This window comes from Gracilinanus agilis, chromosome 5 (assembly GCF_016433145.1).
Source record: "Gracilinanus agilis isolate LMUSP501 chromosome 5, AgileGrace, whole genome shotgun sequence".
NCBI lineage: Eukaryota > Metazoa > Chordata > Mammalia > Didelphimorphia > Didelphidae > Gracilinanus > Gracilinanus agilis.
The window spans coordinates 120,425,175-120,443,151 of record NC_058134.1 but is presented as its reverse complement, the minus strand read 5'-3'; the positions used below and the strand labels follow the sequence as shown (position 1 = coordinate 120,443,151).

General features: G+C 38.3%; 1 pseudogene; it reads left to right on the top strand.

Moving 5' to 3' along the window:
• The first annotated feature begins 16,968 nt into the window (after nucleotides 1–16,968).
• LOC123249928 overlaps nucleotides 16,969–17,977 on the top strand; it is a 70,972-nt pseudogene continuing 69,963 nt past the window's right edge.

Here is a 17,977-nt window from a genome sequence, read left to right as displayed (position 1 = left end):
AAATTACAATAGACAGTTTCTCTAGGTAATGAACAAAGAGCAAATGGAACAGAGGAGGACCAAAGAATACCAAGAAAAAACACAGAAACTCCAGCTAATTGGACTCAGGCTTTGGAAGATCTCAAAACACAATTAAAAAAACAATTAAGAGAGGCTGAGGACAATTGGGAAAAGAACTTAAAAAGCAATATAAGTCATCTGGAAACAGAGGCAAATGAACTAAAACAAGGAAACAGTGTCTTGAAAGCCAGAATTGGCCAGCTTGAAAACGAGGCAAAGAAAGTGACCTACAAAGAAAAACAGACCAGAAGGAGAAGGATGACCAAAAAGTCAGGGATGAAATTCAGTCTTTAAAAATTAAAATCCAACAACTAGAAGCAAATGACTTCACAAGGCAGCAAGAGTCTATAAAACAAAATCAAAAGAATGAAAAAATTGAGGAAAATATGAAATACCTCATTGATAAAACTACAGACTTGGAAAATAGATTCAGAAGAGACAATTTAAGAATTATTTGACTACCAAAAATCATGACAAAGGAAAAACCTGGATATAATTCTATAAGAAATTATCCAAGAAAACTGCCCCAGCATTCTTGAACAAGAGGGAAAACTAGAGATTAAAAGAATCTACATTTCACTTCCTGCACTTAATCCCCAATTGACAACACTCAGGAACATTATAGCCAAATTCAATGACTACCAGCCCAAGGAAAAGATGCTCCAAGCTGCTGAGAAGAAACTATTCATATGTCATGGAACCACAGTTATGATCACACAGGACCTGGCTGCATCCACACTGAAGGACCAGAAGGCATGGGATATGATATTCCAGAAAGCAAGGGAACTGGGTCTACAACCAAGAATCATCTACCCAGTAAAATTAACTATATTCTTGCAGAGAAAAGTATGGCCATTTAATAAAACAAAAGACTTCCAAGCATTCATAAAGAAAAGACCTGACTTAAACAGAATATTTGATGCCCAAACACAGAACTCAAGAGAATCACTAAAATTAATTAAGAAAGTGGAAAAAAAATTTAAGGGACACAATAAGTTCAAATGATTTATATTCCTATAAGAAAGATGATATTGGTAACTCTTAAAAATTGTTATTATCATCAGGGTAGCTAGAAGAAGTATACTTAGAGTGTACAGTGACAAACTGTATAGGAGATGTCAAAATATATATTAAAAACTAGGGATAAAAAAGAGAATAATACTAAGAGAAATAAGAAAAGAGATAAAGTGGGATAATTATATATTGTATAAAGAGGCACATAGGAGGAGGTGGGGAAAAGACCAATACAATGGAAGGGTGAAAGAGATTGGAGAGTCTCCAGGAAAATTTTAATCATTGTAATGGGAAGGGTCAGAAAGGTTCAAATGGAAGGAAAACCTTCAACTCCAAATTCAATCATCATCATCATCATTAACAATATCATCATCAACAACGTCAACAACATCAACATCACCACCACCACCAACATCATCAACATCATCATCAACAACAACATCATCAACATCATTGTCATCAGCAACATTATCAACATCATCAACAACATCAACATCATCGTCATCAACAATATTATCACCATCACCAACATCATTGTCAACAACATAATCAGCATCAACAATATCATCAACATCACTGTCATCAACATCATCACCAACATCATCCACAACATCATCATTGACAACAACATCAACAACAACAACAATCACAACAACCACCACATTATCACCACCATCATCATCAACATAATCAACAACATCAACATCATCAACATCATCAACACCATCATCCACAACAACATCATCAACATCATCATCAATATTGACATCAACATCATTGTCAACATTGACATCATCAATGTCATCAACAACAATATCATCAATGTCATCAACATCAATGTCATCAATGTCATCATCAACATCAACATCAACATCTAACTATCCATATTTTCCTGGCCCAGGAAATATTTTTGCTGGGTGGCCTAAGCTAATGGCATACTATGCAGAGTGCTGAATGAGAGCCCAAAAACCTAAACTCTAGGCTTTATTGCCACTATGTGCCCTTTGGGGATAAAAAGAAAGCCTCTTTTTCCTGGATTTGGGTTCCCCATTTATGTATGAGTGAAGCTTACCTGAACTCTGAATAAAATTAATCAATTAAATGAAAGAATAAACCAGGTATAAATGAGAAAAAAAGCTTTCTGTAGCATGGTAGCAGAATTCAGAAAATTAAAACTGCTGGTATAGCTTGGCCCCTTAAAAAAATAAAATCACTCCAGTCATTATAAAGTACTTGAGGATATATTTGCCAAGACAAATGCAGGAATTATATGAACACAACACAAATACAGTTATACTTAAACAATTGGAAAAGCATTAATTACTCATGGATAGACCAAGCGAATATAATAAAAATGACAATTCTATCTAAATTAATTTACTTATTTAGGGTCATACCAATCAAATGACCAAAAACAATTGTATAGAACTAGAAAAATAATAAAAAATTAATCTGCAAGAACAAAAGATCAAGAATATCAAGGAAATTAATGAAAAAAAAAGTGAAGGATGGTGGTCTACTGGGACCAGATCTTAAATTGCACTATAAAGAAGTAATCATCAAAACAATCTGTTACTGGCTAAGAGAAGAAGGGTGGATCAATGGAATAGATTTGAGGTAAGTGACCTCAGCAATCTAGTTTTTGATAAACCCAATGATCCCAGCTTTGGGGATAAGAACTCACTATTTGAGAAAATCTGCTGGGAAAACTGGAAAACAGTATGGCAAAGATTATGTTTAGATAAATATTTCATGCTTTATACCAAGATAAGGCCAAACTGGGTATATGATTTAGACATAAAAAGTGACTTTATAAGTAAATTAGGGGAACAAAGAATAGTTTACCTGTCAGATATGAAGAAGGGAAGAATTTATGCCTAAAAAAGTGATAGAGAACATTACAGGATGTAAAATGAATAATTTTGATCATATTAAGTTTAAAGGTTTTGTTCAAACAAAATCAATTCAACCAAGATTAGAAGGGAAACAACAAACTGGGAAAAATTTTGTAACAAATTTCTCTGATAAAGGTCTCATTTCTCAAATATACAAAGAACTAAGGCAAATCTATAAGAATTCAAGTCATTTCCCAATTGACAAATGGTCAAGGAATATGAAAAGGCAATTTTCAGATGAAGAAATCACAGCTATCAATAATCATATGAAAAAAATGTTCTAAATACTTCTTGATTAGAGAAGTGTAAATTAAAACAACTGAGGTACCACCTCATACCTATCAGACTGGTCAATATGACAAAAAAAGGAAAATGATAAATGTTGAAGGGGATGTGGCAAAACTGGGACACTAATACATTGCTGGTGGAGTTGTGAGCTGATTCAACCATTCTCATAGGCAATTTGGAACTATGCCTAAAAGGCTATAAAAGAATGCATATCCTTTATCTAGTAATACCACTACTAGGTACATATCCCAAAGACATAAAAAAATTGGGAAAGGACTTGTTTGTACAAAAATATATATAGCTACTCTTTTTGTGGTGGCAAAGAATTAGAAACTAGAGATGTTCCTCATTTGGGAAATGGCTGAACAAATTGTGGTATATGATGTTGATGGAATGCTATTGTGCTGAAAGGAATGATGAACAGGATGATTCAGAAAGAGCTGGAAAGACCTACATGAACTGATGCAGAGTGAAATAAGCCAGGATGAGGAGAACATTGTACCCAGTAACAGCAATACTGTGGAATAATAAAATGTGATAGATTTAGCTACTATCAGCAATAGAATGATCCAGAACAATTTTGAGGGACTTATGAAAAAGAATTCCATTTACCTCCAGAGAAAGTAATGTTCTAGTAGAAATGCAGATGAAAGCATATGATTTATCACTTGTTTATTTGGGTATATGTTTTGGGGTTTTTGTTTTATTAGATTATCCACTTACAAAAAAGAATATTATAGAAATATATTTTGTGTGATAATACATGTATAACCCAGATTGAATTGCTTGCCAGCTCTGGGAGAGGGTAAGGACAAAGGGAGGGAGACAATTTGGATCATATAACTTCAGAAAACATGTGGAAATTTGTTATTATATGTAATTAGTAACAAACAAACAAATAAATAAAAAAGAAACAACCAGAGATTGCTGCTAAAGGTCTCATCTTCCCTGCATGGATTTTATGGATGTTACCACTAAATTACCATGGAGTCATTTTCTCATATTAGGTTAAAAAAAAGCAAAGAAAACAGTGATTTTTTCTGCCTTTCCTACCTTACTTTTTATAAGACCTTTGTATTTATTGTCCTGTTAGGCTTTGGGTTTCATGGCCAAGGGAACCAGGGTTGACACCTGTCCTGAGAAAATGGGCATGCACAAAACTGATGAAAACCAATAAATTATAAATTAATATTAAAGCACAGAGCAAGATGGGATCCAATGACTATACAAATGGCCAGCTGATCTATAGGACTTTAAGGGAACAGAATGAGGAAGATAAGTCAAATGGTTACAGTCATTTAATGTCAAGGGAGCTGATGGGACATAGTTTTTCCAACTGGAGGGAGGAACTGATGACTCACTAAGGAGAAAACCCAGTGGTCTCTAGGAGCCTGGAAGACTTTTGAGTCTGAAAGATAAGCAATGAAGAAATGCTTAGGAACTAAGGGAGAAGGGAACAAGCAAAGACATGTATGTGTACAGAAGGACATGTATGTGTTCTTAGTAACAAAGGAAGGAAATGAATTCTGAGGCACTTTGAACTTTAAAAGCTTCTGACCAATGAAATGACCAGCCATGATTTAAGAGGTTGGATGATAAAGTATGCTACTTACCTTCTGATAGAGAACTGATGGACTTAGATGCAGAATGAGACATGTCTTTTTTATAAAAGTTTTACCTTCTTTCTTAGTATCAGTTATAAGACAGAAGAGCAGAAAGAGCTAGGCAATGGGGTTAAATGACTCTCCTGGATTCACAAAGCTAGGAAATGTTGAGGTTAGATTTGAACCCAGGACCTTATATCTCTAGGTCTGGCTCTCCATCCAATGAACCACTTTGCTACCCTGAAGACATACATTCTTAAGCATGTAAGGATGGGATTTATGCGAGGGGGAATGGGATAAAAGGAGCCAGAGGAGTGACTGACAGTTGGTGACAGTTGGTGATGATTGAGACCAGAGAGAATTAAGTAACATGCCCAGAGTTACTCAATTTAGTAAAAGGCAGAGCAAAAATCAGAATAAAAGTCAGAATCTGAACCTAGGTCTCTTGACTTCAAATCTAGACGTCTTTCTACTACACAGTATTGTCTCTTGTCAACTCCCTGTCAATCAAAAAGCATTTGGGTGCCTACTGTGTGCTAAGCATTGTGCTAGGTTCTAGGGATATAAAGACAAATGTGATCACATGTGATCATGATGGAATACTACTGTGATATAAGAAATGATGAACAGGTTAATTAAAATTTTAACAACATGGAGAGACCTACATGAAGTTATGGAGAGTGAAATGAGCCAAACCAAAAGAATGTTATATATAGCAGCAGAAATGCTGTTTGAAGACTTGCATATGTCTACCTCCAGGAAAAGAACTGATAAATAGAAACAAGCAAATCATAATTAAATATATATATATATACATTTAATGGGGAAAGGATAGAGATAAAAATAAGATTTTAGAGAAATGGAAGGTTGTCTTTAAGGCACATGCTAGGAACTCTAGAGAAAGGATTTTAACAGGCAGGGGGCAGAGGAGGAACAGTTTGGAAGGGACAACTGTTAGAGTGAGTGACTTCCTATGGTAGAGAGAAACTCTTCCTGTCCTGAAGAGAGGAGGAAAGAAGGGCTTTCCGGAGCCTGGCTACCTTAGCCTGTCTGTGGAGAAGGAAAAACCCTAAAATCATCTTTGGAGGTTCTCTGTTTGACTGGAGAACATCTAGCAAAGGATCTGACTATACCTACTGTGTTTTTTTTTTTTTATCAACTTTCCAGAAGGTTTTGACTAAAATCCTGTCAGTTTGGCTTTGAGGTTTTACCTCAGGAGTCAGACCCACCGGAGTTGGACTTAGCCACTTTGAGAGCAATCATGATGGATTTTGGAGACAGCTTTTGAACTCAACCAAACCAACTACCGAGGGTCATAGAAAGGCAGCTTAGTCAGCTCTTTTTGGGGAACACCTAGATAGAAATAAAGAGCTGTTAAGTTAGCTCAAAGAATGGAAGACTCCCTCTTGTGAGGGATGTAAATTGTGGTGGGTTGGATAGCTGGATCCCTTAGAGTCAGGGACACCTTGTTTTGATCCTCAGTTTGTACCCTCTCCTTGAATAAATGGAGATAATGATTTTATATAACAATGTCTCCAAGACATTTGGTGTGACTGGCTTAGTGAGAGAAAGTGATTCTACTTTACTTTCACTAATAGGGGGCTAGAATACCCAAAGACCATGACTGGGTATTTAGGGAGTTCTCTAAGTGGAAACTGCAACTATCCACTTGAGTTCTCCTATTAGCCTTCTGGATTTATTAACTACTTTCTTTTTTAAAAAAAATACACACACACACACATATATATATATTCAAGATGCCTTCTTTAATGGGGGAAGGGAGGAAGAGAGGGAGATACCTGGGAAATTTAATGTAACAAATAAATGAATAAATAAATTTAAATAAAAAGAAACAGCTTTTCCTCAAAGAATTTATAATCTATTGGGGGAAACAATAGATACATATATAATTACATAGAGAATACATGCCAATTGACAAATATTTATTATCTATATGCGGCATCTTCCTTATTTTCTCCTTTATTTTAGCCTCTGATGAAGAAGTGGCCCTTCTTCTTGCCATCCACATGCACCTTTGATTTTATACTCTTACTTTCTGTCTTAGAATCAATACTGTGTATTGTTTCCAAGGTAGAAGAATGATGAGGGCTAGGCAATGGGGGTTAAGTGACTTGCCTAGAGTCACACAGTTAGGAAGTGTCAGAGGCTAGATTTGAATCCAGGACCTTCTGTCTTTGGATCTGATTCTCTATCCACTGAGTCACCTAGCTGCTCCCTCTACATACACCTTTGATCCCTTTCCCATTAATTTTCTCCACGAGATTGCCCCCATAATCATCCCTGTTTTTTAGTCCTATCTGACTTTTTGTGACCCTACAGACCACAGCACATCAATACTATCCATGAGATTTTCTTGGCAAAGATACTAGACTGGTTCACCATTTCTTTCTCTGTGACTTGTTCAGCATCACATAGCTAGCATCTAAAGCCAGATTTTAATTCAGGTCTTCCTGATTCTGGGGTCTACATTCTATCCATTGAGTTCTCTAGTTGCTTTCCATCATCCCAAACTTATCCAAAAAAGACCTCTCATTTGATCCTATTATCTCAGCTTGTGGTTTCTTTTATCTGTCTTTCTTTATTAAATTTTTTTTGGGAAAGCGATTTACATTTAGTACCTTCACTCCCTCTCTTCTCCCTCAATAATAAACCTTCTGTCTAGTTTCCAGTCTTATTATTTAACTGAAACTCGCCTTTCCAAAGTTACCAGTAATCTAATTGCCAAATCTAATGTCCTTTTCTCAGTCCTCATACTTCTCTCTTGATTTCTCCTTCCTGGGGTTGTGAGGAAAGGTGTTGTAAATCTTTAAGAGCTATGTCATTGTAAATTAGTATTGTTATTGTTACTATTGTTCTACTCTTTGTATTATTCATGAGAGATAAAGTGATGTAATAGATAGAACACTGGATTTGGAGTCAGTACCAATATGTTCATATCCTGCCTCAGATGCTTAAGAGTTGAGTAAACATGGGCAATTTACTTAACCTCCTTATGCCTCAGTTTTCTCATCTGCAAAATGGGGAGATTGAACATGACCTCATAGAACCCTTCCAGATCTAAGTCTCTGATTTAGTTAGGCATGGAACTAATTTCTAAAGTGCAGATCTTGGTTGCAAAATATTTGAAGCATTTTTTACTTTGACTTATCTTAGAACTGCAGAATCACTGAACTAGAAGAAAACTTTTGATTTCATGAGTGTAGAGAATTTCCTGTAAGAGACTGCTATCTCCCAGTGAAGAAAGAAACTATTCTAGGAACTAGAATCTCAAAGTATTGTCTTGGAGAAGAGAAAATGTCCTTAAGAGAGAAGGAATTTTTGATTTAAATTTGGTTTAAAATGAGGAATAGTTTTAAAAATTTCACCTTTTAACATGATGGCTATGTAAAATGCAGCAAAAAATCTAAAGAACAGGGATCAGCTCTGTGATTTCACTGGTATAGGGAACTCCCAGGGGAGGGGACTCCCTTCACCAATGTGGATTGACTATCTTTACAATTTAGAATTTTAGAGAATTAGATAGAACACTAAATGGTTAAATATTTTGTCTACTCCATAAAGAATTGCTTTAAGTATTTTTGCACATATAGGTCCTTTCATTTTCCTTTGATCTCTTTGGGATATAAACCTAGTTGTGGCATTGCTGAGTTCCCTGCTTTCCTGAAGGACCAATAAAACCTATATAAAAGAGGTGCCAAACCTACCAAATCCTTGGCTAGTATTTTGTTCTGTGCCTCTCACATTATTGAGGTATTATTGTGTAGTTTGGGTATCCACATTTGTGTTTGGAGTGTAAATTCCACCAGGACAGGGAACTTTCTGACCTAAATTTTGTATCTACCCTTAGGCAGAGTGCTTCACACAAAATATCTACTTACAAAATATTTGTGGAAACCATTTCAATAGATAGAAGCAGATACATGCATGGTTCCATGTATTTTTCTGCCTCATCTCCAAGTTATAGACCCTTTTTAATAGAAAAGTTTCAGATTTTGATAATAGTAGTGACAAATGATGGGATGGTGAAAGGGATATCCCAAACCTCTACCCACTGGCTGCTAAAAGTCCCATCTTCTTGTCCTAAGCTAAGGGAGCATGAAGCTGAGTGCTGTGAAATAGGCAGCAGTGAATGCATCGGACTGATGAGAAATGTGGGGCTCTATTCCCAAGTTCCATACCTTTCTCTATGGAAAACCATTGTATCTGTCTCACTTCTCTGCTCACTTTAAAAGCAGAAGACCCATATTGAACATAGATTATTCTCAACTTTGCAGTCTTTAAGAAAATCTCTCTTTTTAGGATTTCTTGCCCAGATTGGCTATGGTGTGGGATGAAGTATGAAAATGCTAAAATGGTATATGCTTTTATACTGGCACTTCTGAGGAATAGATCAGGGAAAACAGTTGTAAAATACAGCCCATGGTACTATTTTAAAAAGATTAAAATTAAAATTTGTTTTCCATGAAAAAATTTTAAATTAAAATTTATTTTTTCAATTACATGTAGAAATGATTTTTGACAATTGTTTTCTTTTTCTTTTTCCCACTTTTAAAAACTCTTACCTTCTGTCTTAGAATTAACACTGTGTGTTGGTTCCAAGGCAATAGATGACAGGCAATGGGAGTTAAGTGATTTGCCCAGGATCACAAAACTAGGAAGAGTCTGAAGTCAGATTTGAACCAAGGACCTTCTGTCTCTAGGTAGGATTTGCAATCCACCAAGCCACCTAGCTGTAAGTGACAATTGTTTTCTCACATTTTTGTGATTCATATTCTTTCCCTCCCTCCATGGTCTCTCTTACTTACCCTGAGGGGGTAAGTAGTCTGATATAGGCTATACTAGTGCTTTCGTACAATATTCCACATTCCCTTCTCCATGTCATCACTGAAGATACATATCACATATACAATAACTAAGGAAGTAAAGTGAAGGATGGCATGCTTTGATCACAAATCAGATTCCAACACTCCCTTCTTTAGCTATTGATAGAGTTTTAATTTTTTTATTAAATTTTTTTATCATAAGTCTCTTGAGTTTATCTTAGAATTTTGTTTTCCTGATAATAATTTAGTCCTTCACAATTGATCACCACACATATTTCTGTTACTGTATACACTTCTCTTGGTTCTGCTCACTTCACTGTGCAAGTCTTTCCAGGTTTTTATGAACTCATCCTTTTCATTATTTCTTATGGCACAATAGTATTCCATTACAGTTACAGTTGTATACCACAGTTGTTCAGTCATTTTCCAACTGATGGACACCTCCTGAATTTCCAATTCCTTTCCACTACAGAGAGCTGCTGAAAAAAACTCCCCAAACTTGTACTTTTTGTACAAGTAGGTCCTTCCCCCTTATCTCTGATCTCTATGTGATATAGACCTTTAGTGGTATTAATGGGTCAAAGAGTATGCAGAGTTTTTTGGCCCTTTGAATGTGATTCCATATTGCTCTCTAGAATGGTTCTATCAGTCCACGGTTCTACCAACAGTGAGTTCATGTTCCAATTTTCCTATATCCACCTCCAATATTTATCATTTTCCTTTTTGGTCATATTAAACAGTCTGATAGGTCTGAGGTGGTATACTATGATCATTAACTACTGCGTGTTGATTTCCTTACTTATTCCATTGATACACTACTCTATTTCTTGGCCAGTCCCAGAGTACTTTGACGATTACTGTTTTATAGTATAGTTTGAGATCTGGAACAGCTTCATATTCATGATACTTTCAATGTGCTAATCTTTTCGTTATGACTTGGCTAGTTTTTATCAGATTAGTGCTATGAGGATTCATCTCAATTTGACAAATAGTACTGACCACCTGATATATGCAAGATACTGTTCAGAAGATCAGAGATTTAGAGACCCTAGGAGCCATCTAGTCCAACTTTTTCATTCCATTCTTTGTGTTGCTGACAAAATTCTCATTTCTCAAATATATAAAGAACTGAACCAAATTTATAAGAATACAAAGCATTTCCCAATTTCTCATTCATATAATTTCAGATGAAGAAATGGAGATCCTAGAAGACTGAATAAGAAATTTGTCCAGGTTCATACTGGGCACAATCATTGAACCTACCTGCTCCAACTTGAGTCAGTGATCTTATCATTGGATCAGACAACTTCTAGAATACTAGGGATACAAAGACAAAAAGGAAACAGTCCTTGAGGAACTACCAGTGGATCATAATACATATGCAGAGAAATAAAACCAAACTACATGCCTTTGTACTTCTTAGAGGGAGAGAAAACTAACAAAATGGGGGATTAGCAAAGATCTTGTGTCAGAGATGATACTCAAGATATATTTTAAAAGAGATGGAAGCATGTGAATGAAATATCTGGGAGACTCTGATCCCAGGAAGGCTCATCTCACAGTTAGGTGTTACATGTGTTTTAATTTGCAGTGTAGCAGCACAATTCCTGACCAGCAGAAGGCAATATTTGCGGCATGTCATCTGCAAAGGTGAGGACTGAAGTAAAACCCAGGCCAATTAGAAAATCTGAGGAAGTGGGATTAAAATGAGGTTTAAAAGGCCAGTGGGGCAAGTGGCTTGCTCTCTGCCATTTTTTCTTGTGGGACCAAAGCTTCTCTCTCTCTCATCTGACAGTCCCACTCATATATCCTCATGATCTTTCCTGGCTGGGGTGGAAGGTGGGGCTATTTAAGCTATCTGGGAAAAATGGTTGTCCTAGAGGAACAGTAGTAGTAGCAGAGTTGGAGCAATGGAAACTTAAAATCAAAAGGCACAGCTAAGCTTGGAGACCTTCTAGTAGACTACTTGTTATTTCTCTCTGTCTCTCTTTTATAAATAAATAATTATGAATTTAATATGTCTCCAAGATTAGTTTTAATTATAACAGAAGTATGGGCAGGTAGGTGGCTCAGTGGATAGAGAGCTAGGCCTGAAGATGGGGATCCTGGGTGTAAATCGGGCCTCAGACACTTTCTAACTGTATGACCCTGGGCTAGTCACTTAACCCCAGTACCTAGCCCTTACAACCCTTCTGCCTTGAAATTGATACTTATTATTGATTCTAAGACAGAAGGTAAGAGTTATTTTTTTTTAAGAGAAGAGATGGATGTGGGGAGGGAGTGCATTCCAACCTAGGAGACAATCTGTGCAAAGGTGGGAGGTGGAATGTTGTATGCCATAAGTAATAAATGATAAATCGTATGCCACAAGTAATAATAACTGAGGCTGAAAAAAGGTACATGGCAAGGACTGCAAAATATTCTACTCCCTTTTGGTTATCACATGCTTGCATTCATCTTCATCTTCCTACTTGTAATTCATTTCTGGATCAGTGTACCCATTTCTAAGACTTGATTTTCTTTACTTCAAAGTTAGAAAGCCATACCTAGTTTTATGTTGGAGCAATTGTGCTCAAAATGAGGAATTACATGGCAGAAATATCTTCCTATGTCAATAGCAGCATCTTTGAATGATAGACTCTTACGAAGGGCTGAAGAAAGCATTTAGAGGTAATCGCCTAAAGTCTCAATTTCCAGTATTGACTTGATGGCCATTTAGCTCCTTAATGACAAGATCTTTTTTTTCTGTATCTAGGGAAAAAAGGCACCTGGAGATCTGATTGGTTCGTGACTACATTCTTTTGTCGTTATAAAACTAGGCTGTTTTTCTTCTTTCATCCAACTATGACTTGTTCCTGAGGCTGCAATCCCATATTGCAGGCTCAGAATGTTTCAGCAATTTCCCTCTTCCAGTGTTCTTGCATCAAATGAGAGTAAAATCATGGAAACATTTCATGTCTCTATAATGACCGGGGTAAGACTTAGAATGGTGGGGAAAGAGCCTTCCAGGAACATTCAGAGATTACTGAGAGAGGTTTTTTCTTTTTCTGCACTGACTTGGCTAGCATTCACCTGAATAGTGATAATTCTATCATTTTCCTGTACTCAGTGAAAACGCATGTGGAAATTTGATGCGTGTAGAGTTCCATACGGTTCTCTTTATTGCATTTTTCTTCCTCCTTCAATCTGAGAGACCTGTGATTTCTTCTTTCTACCTGTGATGGGGAATGATAATGAGAAGCTGGAAGGGTTTTAAGAAGGGGTAGAGACTAGTGTGAGGAGGGTGAGATCGCTGCGGCAGAATTATTTAGGAAGCAGAGAACCCATTTCTAAGGTGCAGGCCTTTTCAACTTCAAAAGCTTCCAGAAATTTGTGTCTTCAAGCTTTCCTGACCAAATGGGGATTAAATTGTAGCAACATTCACCTTTCGATAATGGCACTGCTAAGCTGTAGGATGGCAGGAGGAGGCTCAGACATTACTGCTAAAGGTCGCTTCTTCCTACACTGACTGGTTAATATTTGGCTGAATTACAAAGACAGTATCATTTTCCCCACATTAAGTTGAAAAAAAGGCACAGAGAATGACATCATCCTATTCACTTTCTGAAACTGTTTGCATCTGTCTTCCTTCTCTTAATGATTCATTCTGGAGTCAGAGCATCCATTTCTAAGGTAGGCACCTTAGCCTCGGAATCTTCAGTTTGAAAAGTCTCCATCTTCAAATTTATCTCACTAAATAGGGAAGAAAACCAGGGAAATAATTCTACATTTTTCTGTTGGCATTTCTGGTGATACTGATTGAAAATGAGAGGAAGTGGGGTTTAGTAGATAGAGGAATGACCTTGAGGTTGGAAAGACCTAGGTTCAAATCTTGCCTCTCATGTTTACCAGATATGTGACCATGGGTAAGGCACTGAATCAATTCCTTAGTGTTTCCAGCCAAGCAGCCATCAGACTACAGGTTGCAGATATTTTTTTTTAAGCCTTCCTTTTTTTTTTTATCTTAGTGACAACTCTGGCACAGAAGAGCAAAGATTAGACAAATGGGGTTAAGTGATTTGCCCAGGGTCACACAGTAAGATGTGGTAGATAAACTTTGTTTTTTTTTTTTTTAATTTTAAAGCCTTAACTTCTGTGCATTGACTCATAGGTGGAAGAGTGGTAAGGGTAGGCAATGGGGGGTCAAGTGACTTGCCCAGGGTCACACAGCTAGGACATGTCTGAGGCCAGATTTGAACCTAGGACCTCCCTTCTCTAGGCCTGACTCTCAATCCACTGAGCTACCTATGTGTCCCCAGGTAGATAAACTTTTGATCTGCATTATTAGAATGGATTTTTTCCACCAGTTTACTACATTGATGAAATCATAGGTATGGGACCCCTCTCCCTCACTATTCCCCATAATCGAAACAAAATCCAATGCTGAATGTTAGAGTGACTGTAGGATACATTTGGAAATTACTCCTTATGGTCTCATTCCTGTGTGTTAATTTAGGCAGCGTGTGATTGAATCATTATAATGGTCTAATTTCCTTTCATTAGAAGAAAATGTATACTCTGTAACTTTGTACCTAGCAACCCAACAAATCTAATAGCATCACAGCTCCTTTTTTTTTTTTTTTCTCTGCACATGTCTTCTTTCCCAGGCAGAGAACCCATTTTTAAGATGTGGATCTTCTTGGCTTCAAATCTTTGGGTGATCCCTCCTTTCCTTTATACTTTCTATTCTAGCACTTAGAATGGTGCTACAGAAAAATGACTAGTCCTGTAATAATGACATCTACATTCTAGGGGACAGTCCGGTTCAGTGGAAAGAGCCCAATTTGGAGTCAATGAATCTACTTAAGTTTTGGTTCCTCTGCTTGTTACCATATGCCCCTGGGCAATTATTGGACCTCTTTGGGCTTTAGTTTCTTCTGTGAAATAGGGGGTTGGGCTGGGTAAACTTGAAGGTTCCTTCTGGCTTTAAATATATGAGCCTATGATCTTGGCTCAGACAGTGACTTTGAGTGTCTCTTCCCTGACACCATCAATTTCCTCATCTATAATAGGAGATAATTGGACTACAGGATTGCTAACGTCCCTTCTGGCACTAACATTCCAGGAGTCTATGATTCTGTACAGTAGACATCCAGCATATATGGTGGCTAATGATAGGAATGAAAATCAAGGAAAACTTTCACGTTTTAGAATGGTGGTGCTGAAAAGAGAGTGCAGGAATCATCAAGTTATTTCTGCTAAAGCCCTGTCTTCCTTAACTGACTTGGTAAGCATTCTACTGAATAGCAATAAAGGTATCATTTTCCCTCATTAGGGGAAAAAGGGCATATGGAGATTTCATGTGGACCGTGTTCTATAACTCCCTCTTTCTAAAGCAGATGCATTTGTCTCCTTTTTCCTACAGGTGATTCATTTCTGAGGTGGAGAACTCCCTCAGAATATTTTTAAGGCACAGAATGTCTCAAGTTCAAAATCTCCGAGCAATCCCTCCCTGCATTTTCCTGCCCAAATGGAGAGTGAAATTGCAAAAACATTTCGCCTTTTGAGAATGGCAATTCTGAGCAATAGAATGGGGGAAAAAGCTATGAGGAGCATCCAGGCATTCTTGTGAAAGGTCTCTCCTGGTCCCACTTCCTTTTGCATTTATTTGACTATAAGCCAGTGTTCAGAAGCTGGAACATTTTGACTCATAATGAGGAGCCAGAAAAGGGTTTTCTGGAGAGGGCAGAATGGCCAAGAAAAGAAGGCCTGAGGTAGCGAGATAGCACAGTGGAAGGAGTGCCAGGCGTGAAATTAGGAGAACCTGGGTTCAAATTTGGGCTCAGACACTTTCTAGCTTTGCACCCAATCCCCCATTGCCTAGCCCTTAGCACTATTCTGCTTTGGACTTGATACTTAGTATTGATTCTAAGACAGAAGGTAAGGGTTTCAAATAAAGAAATCCTGAAGGATGTAGGCTGGTGAAAAAAAGAAGTCTAGATGTGAAGTGTGTGCTAATAGGTAGCCTTGTCTTGAATATCTTAGTCCTTTTTCCCCTTAAAACCTTACTGAGTAAAATTGGAGAGGGAGAGAGCCAGAGCCAGAGCCAGAGCCAGAGCCAGAGCCAGAGACAGATGGAGATGGAGACAGAGACAGAGACAGAAAGACAAAGAAAGATTACAGGGAGAGGGAGAGAAAGAGGGAGGGAGAGGGAGTTCTTTGAAATAGTAGCAAGAACAAAAGTTTTGATGTTAGAAATTGGTCATCTTTGTAGAGCAAAGGGATCTGAGATCAAGAGACAGTTTAAAGTCAGGAGACATATCAATCTGGAGTGTCAGAGAAAGGGTCAGGAGTCTAGAAAGGATAATATAGGTTATATGAATCAGTCGCCTGGGTTGAAAAGTAAAGTAATTTAGCATCTGGGATTAAGACCCTTGTAGACTGAAGAACAAAGGGTCAGATCCAGTAAAAGAAATTGGGTAATATGTATAAAGAACTAGCAGGAAGAAAAGACCTTGATTTTAAGCCAGGGTCTGAGACAAAGGCTCCTCTTTTTTTACCCCCAGTGGTAGGGTTAGAGATTCAGATGCAGAGATGGAAGGGACTTTCAAGATCACATAGTCCATCCTTCCCACCCACCTCAGTTTATATTTGAAGAAATGGAGGTCTAGAAAAGTTAAGTAAATTCCTGCCAGCCTAGTCTCACAGTGTGAGGAGGTCAGAGCTTGCAGGTGGAGATGGGCAGGAGAGGAGGAGGGTTAAACCTCCTTTCCGGAGTGGAGAGTGAGCAAGTGGGGAGATCAGTTCCCAGCAACCAGGACTTGGTTCCTGAATTTGGGAAAAGAGGGAACAATTATTGAAAAGGGCTGTGGGAGAGAAAAAGGATCCTGGAGTCCTGCTATACACCAAGAAGACTCCGCTACCATGTGCTCACCAGCAGGGGGCAGGAGAGACTTGCAAATTAAGCATAGCTGGGTGGAGGCAGAGCTAGCAGGGAGGGTTGGCTCAGACTGTGTTGGATTTTACAACAATATCTTTTAGCAAAGAGGTAACACAAGCCTCCCCTGGTATTGCTGGAGCTCTTCAAATTAGGATTGTTGACTCTGGACACCCCCCCCCCCCGGGTTTCATTTGCCACTTGTGGCAAACTCCAGAGGTTCTCCTTTTGCTTTTGAGGGACTGGGAGGCTGTTTGAAGAAGAAAAGAGACTGAGTGGGATGCTAATGAAGGAACCCTTGTGTGAGCTTTCCTGGGGGAAGGAGATCCCCTGTTGCAAAGGCGAACATGACCCCACCTCCTCCAGGGGTGACCAGTGATCAGCCCAGCATGGTTTGGCTGGGCTGGGGGCAATGGAGGATGGGATTGGAGGTGGGGGAAAGTTGGAGGAATAACTGGGTTTCATTTCCTTCTTTGATAATTTCCCCTTTCTAGTTGGCAAAAGCATTTGATTGGAGCCTCTGCTTGGGTGCACATGTTATTTCCAGAGCAATTGTTCCACAGCTCACAAGGGCCTGGGATGCTTTAACTTGTCTCTCTTCTTTCTTGTGAGCAGAAGTGTGTATAGGTAGGTTGGGGGAAGGGAAGCATTTGTAGGCTCTGACAAATTTTCCTTTTTTAAACAAATGCATATTCCCTTCAGAGCTGCACTTTTTACGTGGTGTATTTGTTTAGTTTTTAAATGGGAGGGGAGAAACAAAACACCATTTTATCACTGGTTCCTGTACAACGAATGGGGATGCATTTCTACCTCACCTTTCCCTCCTTCCTGGGCTCAAAGAGACCAGTGAGGACCGTATATATTCTTCTCTAGATACATCACTCCTGTTCTGTGAGGACAGAAGCTTCTTTAGCTGACCCTGGCAAGGGTGTGTGTGTGTGTGTGTGTGTGTGTGTGTGTGTGTGTGTGTGTGTGTGTGTGTGTGTGTGTCTAGGGGAAACTAGTACTACTCTGCAGTAGTTAGAGACTCAAATGAAGGAGGTCGGGGAGGCATTGGAGAATGAGGGTAGATGAGCTTGGGGAAGCTCAGCAAGAATGATTGGAACTGCTCAAGGTTGAGAAGAGAGAAGGCTTATAGACCTTGAATTGGAAGGGAACTCAAAAGCCATCTAGAACAATTTCCCTCATTTCCAGACTGGGAAACTCTGACATAGAAAGGTTGACTTGCTCAGGGTTGCACAGGTAATAAGCAGAGGAGATGGGATTTGAGGAGAGACAGAAACAGAGAGAGAGACAGAGCGACAGAGAGAGAGAGAGATAGAGAGAGAGAGAGAGAGAGAGAGAGAGAGAGAGAGA